Genomic DNA, 10,475 nt, shown 5'->3' with positions numbered 1-10,475 from the left:
ACAGTTAGACACTATTAACGTTTCTGTTTCACAGATGAGGAAATGGAGGCACAAACTGACTAAGTGGCATGCTCAAGGTCACACAGCTAAGTGAACAGCAGCCAGGATTCAGACCCACATATCAGAGGCTCTTCTGAGTAGTTAATGACAGCTAAGACCCTGCTCCTCAGAAAAATGCACATATGACTTGTGATTTTATACAGTTTCAGGGTTTCCTCTGAAGAAGTTCCTCTATGGTAGGCCAAGAACTTTGTATAATAGGGCTGGAAACCCAGGTGCCCTCATGGGCAAGGCGGAGAATGTTGATGAGTGAAGGGGCTGAATGGGAGGAAGGACAGCAGGCCTGGGGAGTGCTTTTTCTTCCCAAAAGCATTCTGATGAAAACAAACAAGCACAGCAAATCCCCTTTACTGGACCAAGAAAATTCCCTTGTGGGTTGAACTCAATCACAGTGCAATTGTTTGCAACTTCTGCTAGAATGCAACATAGACCCTTAATTGCTGTCAACCCTCAGTAGGAATGTCTGGTGCTTCTAGTATTTGAGAAAAGTTGTGTTGAACTCTCTCCCAGCTCAGGGTGGATCTGCACCTGATTCCAGCCAGACTCCCCCCTTACAGATCTAGAGCTATTCCTCACTTGCCTCCCACCACCCCTTCAGGTCCCCAGGGCCCCGGCCACCCTTCCTCAGGCTTCTGATGGGATAGGGATGGTGTCGTTGTTCAGCTTACATGAGGCAAATAGTATCACTCCTGCAGACAGTCTTGGAGCTGGAGAGGGACAGGTGGCTCTCAGAGACTCTGGATTTAGGCAGTGGCAGTTCCTGGCTCCCGTGTGGTTCCAGGACACTGGAAGTTGGCCCACTGTGGCTGAGCAATGCCTGATTTCTGTCTTCCCTGCCTCTTCAGCCCAGCCCTCTCCTTTCCGATCCCCTAATCTCCCTGCTGTCTTCGTTCTTCCCCACACTCACCCTCAGGAAATCAGAAATATTTTTCTAGTCCTGGGAAAGCTGCCCTCTCTCAAAACTGCCATTACTTTTTCCTCAGTGGCACTTGCTCCATTTTGTTATTACTGCCTCAAAGCCCCTAGCATAATTTCCTTAATAGGTTTAGGCTTTTGGAAACACAAAAGCTAGACACCATTTCTGCTTTCCACTTAGTAATGTTCCTCCTCTGAAGCAATGAATCGCAGGGATCACCTGCTTGATTGGAATGGAGTGGGGGAGAAAGAGAAGGATGGAAATATTGGGAGAAAAAGTTACTAATATTAAAATATATGATCCCACCACATATAATCCACCTTAAGACCCCTTCACACTCTTTTTCTTTTAAAGTGGAAAATAGCTTTTATTATTTTTTTTTTGCAAATTATAATCACATATAATGATGGGGTACACAGTGAGGTTATAATATATGAATAGTGTAGAATGATGGATTTAAGTTAATTAACATAACCCTCCCCTTAAGTACCTGTCATTTATTTCTCCTAACTACAACTTTGTACCCCAGACCCCTTTACACTCTTGACAACACCTAGGAACTTGCATTTATGGATTATATATATGTTGATGTTTACTGTTATAAAAATTAAGATGAATAAATGTTTAAAGTATTTATTAATTCATTTACAAACAACGAACCCATTACATATTAACAGAAATCACATATTTTATTTTTAAAAAACTGTTTTTTCCAAAACAAACAAACAGGATTCAGTGAAAAGAATGGCATCATTTGTGTTTCTGTAAACCTTTTCAATGTCTGGCATAAGAGAAGGAAGCTGGATTTTCATATTGGCTTCTGTACTCAATGTGTTATGATATCATATGTCAGGTAGCCTCTGGAAAACTCCCCTGTATAGTTATGAGAGAACAAGAATGAAAGAGAAAAAACATCTTAGAATTTGATGAAAATATCTTTACCTGGAAGACTGCCTAAAAGGACCACACTTTGAGAACTGCTATTTTAAATCATGAAGTACAATCAAAAAGTCTAAAGTGCTAGTCCGAGGAGGAAGCATACAGAGTCATCACCTAAGGGAAGCAGTACATACAGTGGTTAAGGGCACTGATTTTAGAGGCTGACACTTCTAGGTTTGAAGTGGCCTTCCTGCAGAGTGGCCTTGGGAAGGTTACTGAACTTTTCTAAACTTCAGATCTCCTGCCTTCAAATAGACATGAGTACCTACCTTACTGAGTTGTTGAAAGATAACGAAGTATTTTCAAAACTTCATTAGTCATAATTTTTGCCAAGTCTATGTATGACCTATACTATTATCCTCCTTATATTTTTATGTGGCTCACTTTTTAAACTTAAATAAATGTTTTTGAAGGAAATTTTATATCCCTATTATAAATGCAAAACTACTTGCTATAGATTGAAGACGCAATGAAAACAGAAAAGATCTTGTTGCCTGAGAAAGTGTCAAGCTGAAGGCCTGCTCTCGTTTTGTAACAAAGGGAAGTCAGTCGCTGTTAGTAGGTCATTCAAGACCTGCACCAAAGGAAGACTCTCTACCAGATGTGATCAGGGGTCAGACACTTAAAGAAGGAATAGCTTTCTCACTATGTGATGTGATTTGATTTCTGCCTTGCCCGTGCACCACTAAACCACCTTCCCTACTACCTGTAACTATTTCCTGTGTCACCCCACACTTAGGAGACTGAGGTCATGCATGTACATCACTTAGCTCAATGCCTGGCTATTGTAAAGACTCTGCAATGTAGCTTTTGTTACCTTTTCTAATTATTCCTTTTCTTTTCCCACAAGGGTTAAATGCCTCACCTAAGTCCATAGTTATTTGGTCAAGGATGATGACTACAATGTATGTCTTCTGTCCTCTTGGGTAAAAGCATGGACTCTGGAACTGGGCTCTGCCACTTTAGAGCTGTGTGACCTTGGGCAAGGGACTCAACCTCTCTGTGCCTCAGTTTTCTCATTAGTAATATGGTGATACAATAGCAGCTAATTCATAAGGTAATAAGTAAATGAGTTAATACACATAAAGCACTCAGAACAGTGCCTGGCATATAATCAACACTCCATATGTATTAGCTAATGGAGTCCTTTCTTTTTCACCATGCTAGGTCTGACAGTAGTCATTAGCAAGTATTTTACTATAGAAAAGTTTTTCTCAAACTATCTGAGGTGAAGGAACAGTTTTTTCTCCCCAATCAATATTGACCAATACTTTTTAATAAAAATAGAACAAAAATAAATTCACAGAAAAAAAGAGAAAATATAAAATACAAGGTCACTTTTTTATTATTAGATTCAATGGACATATATTTCAATAAGCATAATCAGAGGAAAAAAGAAGAAAAAATAAATTACAAAAATGTTTATATTTTTCATTGAAAACCTGTGTATAGGCAATTAATAGTCTTGCTTCACTACTTTTTTGTTGTTCCACATTTGTGACAAAACAAAAAGTTATGAAGGAAACAGCAATTCTCCAATTCTCCATATGAAATGCTGATAAACAAGCACCTTGTATGTTAATATTTAACGTTTTCCAAGTGACAAGTGAGCTTGCTTTTTGCTTGTTAATTTATCTAATCTAGGTTGGGTAGATGACAGTACTACTAACAGGGGATCATATGTATCTAAACAGCTGCTATGTTTGTTTTAATAACATTCCTAGTAGAGAAGTCTCACAGAGGAAGGTTGAGGAGAAAGACAAAAGAGAATTTAAAGCAATTTCTGTAAACTCCTATTCATTTTTAACTTTTATTTAAAATGAAGCACATGATATTGTATATCCAAGATTCATTTTCAGTCTTTATCAGTAGCCAGTTCCAAAATCGATCCTTTAAGTTATAGGTAAATTTAAATTATCTTTGATAAACAAATGAACAAGATGAATTCTGGATTTTATACACTTTTGGGTTACAGTTGACATATTAACCCTAAAATACCGTTTGTCATTCCACTGCTAGTATGCAGTTCACATCACATGTGACTCACCCATTCTAGTTCAACACTTGAACTATACCTGTTTGATGAGACTGGTCTTCTGGCAATGACCTCGCATATTTGACTGTCAAATTGCCACCAGAGTTTCTAAACTGTTGTTGTTGACTTATCTTGTTGTGTACATATCTTCTTGCAGTTGAACAAACTCACAGACCACACTTTGAGTAGCACTGGTATAGAGCACAGTACTGGAATGATGAATTGCACAATTTTAGGAGAAATATTCTTGGATGAAAGATTGATACTTCAGTTTTTGATCAAGATCATTTCCACTTCTGAAGAAAGTAGCAATCTCCAATTAAACACTTGCATCTTAAGTACTAAAGAAATTTTTGAGAGGAACAACCATGCCCTGAAGGGCATGTTACAAGGTTTACAGAGGAAAAAAAACTGGGGCAGAATTAGTCCTTTCCTTTCGATCTGCAAGCCACAGCCTTCCTGTTCATACCCACAGACTTGTGTAGCAGCTGTTGGCACTCACCTGTGAGCTCCGTGAGAGCTGGGCCCATGTAGTGTTTATTTCTAACGGGAGTGCCTATCACAGAGATGGCCATGTAGCAAACACTCAATAAATGCTTTTAAGTGAGTGGATTCCAAAAAACTGACTTTCTTACATCTTTGTTGGAGGACTGAGGGATAGTTACTAGGGAATGAAGGAATGGTTTAGCAGTATGGGAGAGGTGTGCATCTTTTCTTTTTCTTGTTACTTCTTTCCTGAGATGTGATCTCTTAAAAAGCAAACACAATAGTCAGATGTATTGTCTCCATTGAAAGCCATTCTGAACTCCATCCACACTTTTGCAGAGCAGAAGGGCTTTTAGATACAGAAATTTTCATTGATCCAGGTGAGAGCATTTTTAGAGTGCCTAGAGCATTTTTTAAAATTCTACTTTCTGTCTATCACAGGGGTCCATGTCTCAGTTATCTTAGTATTGCTGTGGCCTCATACAGGGCTTGGCACATTCCTGAGGACCGTGGCATAATGTCATTAACACATCTGCCAGGGAGAAGCTAAGTGAACTAGAGCAGAGCTTCTCAAATTTAATGTGCATATGAATCACCTGGGGGATCTTGTTATAATGCAGATTTTGATTCAGTAGCTCTAGGCGTACTCCCAGGCGATGCCAGTGCTTCTAGTCCCTGGACCACATTTTGAGTAGCAAGGAAGCAAGAGGAATGAAAGGAACCTGAATTTGTCTATTAGCTGAAGTAAAAGATGTGGTTAATATGACTTAGGGATGACTTTTAGTGATCTGTAGGTGAGTGCCAGCTTTTTTACAGAAAAGATGAAAAAACATTATTTAGGAAAGGAAAATAAGTCATGTGACCACATGTCATTCTACAGTGCTCTCTGGGAATTCACAGTTGCTTAGAATAGAAATGTGATTCCTCAACAATCATCTTTTAAAGGTTGGTACTACAGTATCAGGTTCCATGGAGAAACAAAACACAGTGAAGCAATCCTAGGAGACATTCTTTTGCATCTTCTGGAACATATGTTGAAACTCTCCTTAAAAACATTTTTTTTTTTTTTAAATTAGCCGGGCATGGTGGCGCATGCCTGTAGTCCCAGCTACTCGGGAGGCTGAGGCAGTAGGATTGCTTAAGCCCAAGACTTTGAGGTTGCTGTGAGCTAGGCTGATGCCACGGCACTCACTCTAGCCAGGGCAACAAAGTGACACTCTGTCTCAAAAAAAAAAACAAAACATTTTTTTTATTGACTACTTCTACTTATTTCTATTATGATGCTTTATAAAATTTAAATTAATCCATCTCTTTCCTTCCAGGTTTCCTTGCTGCCAAAGTTAACAATGTGGAACACACCTTTGGGGTCTTACAAACTTGCTTAATAGTCCCAACTCTGACCCATTTTAGACTGTGTAATCTTAGGCATGAGCCACAAGTTCAACAGTAAAATGGAATTAACACTACTACCTTGTAGGATTTTTAGTAGGATGAATTGAGAATGCACCTGGGCCATGGTGGGATCTTTGTAAGTAACAACTTTTATTGTCAACCTAGACTCTAACTCACCTATGTAAGTGGGATTAAAGTGAGGCACACTCTGTAATCCAACTGCACCAATTGAGAACCTAAATGTTCTGAGTAACCTCTTTTGTACTCCCCTAGCGTTATGTGTATACATATTTTCCCTATTAAACTCTAAACTTCTTTAAGAGCAAACAGTGTCTTTTTCGTTTTGTTAGCCTCAATGTTGCCAAACACAGTATCTTAGACACAGGACACTCTCAGCACTTGGTTGTTTAAACAAGGACCACTACCCTAAGAGTTTAAAATAATTTTTGTGTGCAGCCGAAGCTCATCTTTCCTGTCACTTTCCACATTCCAAAATAAGCTCCTAACATATCAGTTTAATTAAACTGATCACTATCATCTTCTCTTATAACCTAAAAGGCAGAGTGGATGTTAGAGGTTAGAAATCAGGCCATAATCCTGACATTCATTACTCCTGGACTGCTTGTTTGTCAGAGAACATTCAAGTTGGGCTGGTTAATTTTCTCTTTTCAATGAGTAACTATGGCCTTTGTTTCAGAAGGGTTGTGAATTTTGGATTGACAATTGTAAATGACCAAAACAATAAAAAACTAAGCTCCCGTTGGAATTGTAATGACAGAGAATGGTTGGGAATACCAGTTTGACAGTTTGAGTCTGAACCCTCACCCTTCTTTAGGAAGACATCTAAGAAGGCTTTCAAACCAAATAGGAGATAACAAGAAACCACCCTAGAAATTCAATCCAATCAGAGGTAAGAGTTAAGCTTACTATTCAGGCATAAGACAAAACTGAGTAAAGGCTGTTGGCTGCATCCTACTTGGAAGACTGTGTGTGTATGTGTATGTGTGTGTGTGTTGCGCACAGTTGGCCCAGAAACTGAACCTCAGCAGTTGTAATTGGCCTCTGGAAAGTCTAATAGACAAGAAGGTACTTTTGAGATTCTTCCACTACCCCAGGCTTGGGGAGATTTTGGAGTTTGCCTTAGCATGGTAATATTAATAATAGACATCGCTTCTTAAGGGTTTACTATGCCCCAAGCAGTATTGTGAGATGTATCAGCTTTTAGTGTTCAGATGGATGGTAATTGGGATGATTTTTTTTCTCCAGAAAAAAAATTATGTTTTATTTTTCTAAATTTTTATGATAAGTGGGACTTCTGTAAAAGAATCTTCAGACAAACATGTAAAGCAGAAAGTCAGCTTCTTTGAAGATGGGAACCATGTCTTGTTTCCACAGACCCACTCCATAACGCACTGCTCAGGCCACAAAGAATAACTAATTGTGGACACAAGTTTCAGGTGAAATCTAGCAGTTTCTTGGGCACCCCCTAAAGCCCTAACCTTAACACAGGCCTCAAGGGCTGCAAGGGACCAATAATTGGTCCCCAAGTGATACTTGTTATCAGTGGGTAGGGTTGGAGAAGTTTCTCCTGGGGGAAGAGTTGGGATTCTTTCTTTTCCTTCACACTGTACACCTGCCTGACCCCTACAATGATGGGCTTGCAGAGGAAGCTAGAAATACTGGGAAAGTGCAGGCATTATCTCGCTCTCTCAAAAAGCCTCACCAGAGAAGGTTTGTGGTGGCATCATGGAAGTACGGAACAAAAAGCACAAGAGAAAACGGGAGCCTGACACAAGCAGTAACACCAGCTCTGAGTCAGGCTTGGACTTAATTAAGCAAGACAACGGAACTGACACTTGAAGTACAAGATGTAAAGGAATTCTAAAACTAGGTGACTAGGAAGGGCTAGGGTTAATCCTCAGGAGCTGATGTGCCCCAACATTGGGGAGATAGTGTGTTAAGATTTTCATTATTCATCAAATGTTTACTGTTTATTTTATACCTGGCACTCTGTGGTGAATAGAACACACATGGCTCAAAGTACTTCATGTAGATTAACTTTCCAAATAACTGAAACTTTTAATTTTCTTAATCTTAAATACTATCAAAGGCATATTTTCTAATATCATATTTGTTACACATTTTTTGAACTCCATACTAAACATAGTTTATGCTTTTCTTGAGGACTCAGGGTCATCAACTTGTGCTCCTTACTTAGGGTTGCCAGATAAAATACAGGACACCCAGTAAGATTTGAATTTCAGCTGAACACTTGCAGGATTTGTGACATACTAACAAATTATTCATTGTTTATTTGAAATTCAAATTTAACTGGACATCTTATATTTTTATTTGGCAACCTTACCATTATTATGTGGTGCTGAAATAATACAGTGATGCCTCAGTTGCAGTTGAGCTGTGGTGGCGCTAATGATCCTGACAGGTAGGTGTCTCAAGGTTGTTGTGCTTCCTGCATTCTGTATTTTTTACAGTCTCTTTCTTTGCTATCTGATGATTGTATTGCTTGTTGTAGCCCGTACATGGCATCTTCAATTCCCTTTTCCCTCTCCTCCATGATTTTTCTAATTGGTTTGGGCAAGGAAATAAGATGCCCAAACACAAGTGAATTTTCTGTAAAGAGTGAGCAAATAGTTTCTGAGCAAGGGTACAGGTACTTGAGGATACATACTTAAGAAAAAACATGCAAATATTAAAATAAGGACTTCATAAAATCTTATTTTGACTGTCAAGAGACTATGCTGTGGTTTCTTTCAAAGATCCCCAGGCAAAGTGATTCACAGCTCATTTCCTGGAGTGCATTGTTCTTTATAGGGCACTGTACCAGGAGAAATCAGGCTCTGAAGTAGACAAAATTAAAGATAGATGTAAGAGAATTTGCAGTTGTGTTTTCACTCTTGAATAGGATTCTGGATGTTGTTCTTGAAAAGCTTTAGGGAGAGTCAGACAGATACTGATCTGGCTTGAGTAGTTCACAGGTAATCTTGTCTTGAGGTTGGGGACTGCACTAGGTAACCTCTTGAAATCACTGGCAGATATATGTCCTGATTACTCTGCGATCTAACCATCAACTCAAAATAATGACCATATCCAAAATGATGAAAACAAAGAAAAATTAGCCAGCATCCTATCTGTAATAGAAAATATTTTGTATTTCAAATATGCTGCTTAGAAGAGGTTTAGCCAGCCTGCAATATCTTATACAGAAGGAATTACAGTGTCTATTCTTCCCTAACTGCACTCATTTACACAATGATTAAACAATTTTTTCTGCCCTAGGCGATGCTTGTTCTGAATATAGATTTGAAGTGGCTCCTGAATTAGAACTGCTGCTCTTAATGCTGAGCCTATGATTACTCAAACTCAGCACGAAAAGTCAGCAAACACCTCTCCACACCTTATATCTTTGCATTTATCTTTATTTGATGTCATAAAAAATTGTTTGAAAATGATTTAAGGTATGAAGAGGGTCTTTAGGCTCAGGATGAGGAGATTTTGTGTTATTTAGCTATGTCTACTTTTATTGGCTTTAGTCAAAGAATGACTCATCAGAATCAGATCCTGGGGAATATTTTGAGAGGTGTTAGAAAAATCTAATACCAAGCAAGACCAGCATATCAGTAAAACAGTTTTTCTTCAGAGGCTTTTGAGATTGTATAAATCAGAAAATACTTGCTAGATTGTGGCAAAACTATTCTAAATATTTCAAACCTTTAAAACTTGTATTTGGCCTTTTAGTTACAACATGAGCAATTCTATTCTAAGTCACTGGAACTATTAGCTATATTATCTATTTAGATTCATGTTACCTGATTTAACTTATTAATGTATTGAATGCAGGTTTTTTCCTCTTAATAAAAATTCACTTCTAAACTACGTTAAGACATGACTTTTAAGTATTATTTTTATTTTCAATTTTAGCCTCAGAAATATTTTTATAAAGTTTTTTTCCCCCTCCAACAGCTATCTTCCACCCTAAAAGGGTTGCTATAGTATTTAGTAGATATTTATCTTGAGGCACAAGGTTAATGTGAGCTACTGGGAGGATAGAGTGATAAAAAATATTCAAAGAACATTTATTGAAGTACACAGGGTACTACAGTATTGGTAAGGAGCTAACACACTGATGGGAGAGGAAGATTTGTGAACAATTACATAGAAGTGTGGTGAGGATAATGATGAATATATGCAGATAGGTGTGTGTCTCTCTCTCTCTCTTTCTCTTTGTGAGTCTACAAAACTAACTCAGCCTTGAAACATTGGGGAAGGCTTCCTGGAGGAGTAAATGCTTGGGTTGAGTCTTAAAGGGTAAGTAGTCAGGCAGAAAGTGTGGAGCAGAAAGCTTGAGCAAAGAGAAATGTGAACAGGAAAGGGTTCCCCATCTTCTTAGTTTCTGAAATAGCTTCCTGAGTCATTGGTAGAAGGGGCGGTGCCCCACCTTGTCACTGTTTAATCCTGACAGACTTTTGCAAATATGCTGTGCATTGGTGACCGTAGGCAGCCACTATGACTAAACTGTCAAGTTTACCAGATTGTTTCCCCCACCCCCAATGTTTAAATACAACTCTTTACTGATTTTCCAGGCAGTCCAGTGTATTTCAAATGATAACCAGATTGCTTCCCCCACCC

Source organism: Lemur catta, chromosome 2, assembly GCF_020740605.2.
Source record: "Lemur catta isolate mLemCat1 chromosome 2, mLemCat1.pri, whole genome shotgun sequence".
Taxonomy (NCBI): Eukaryota; Metazoa; Chordata; class Mammalia; order Primates; family Lemuridae; genus Lemur; species Lemur catta.
Note: the sequence above shows the minus strand (reverse complement) of the source record.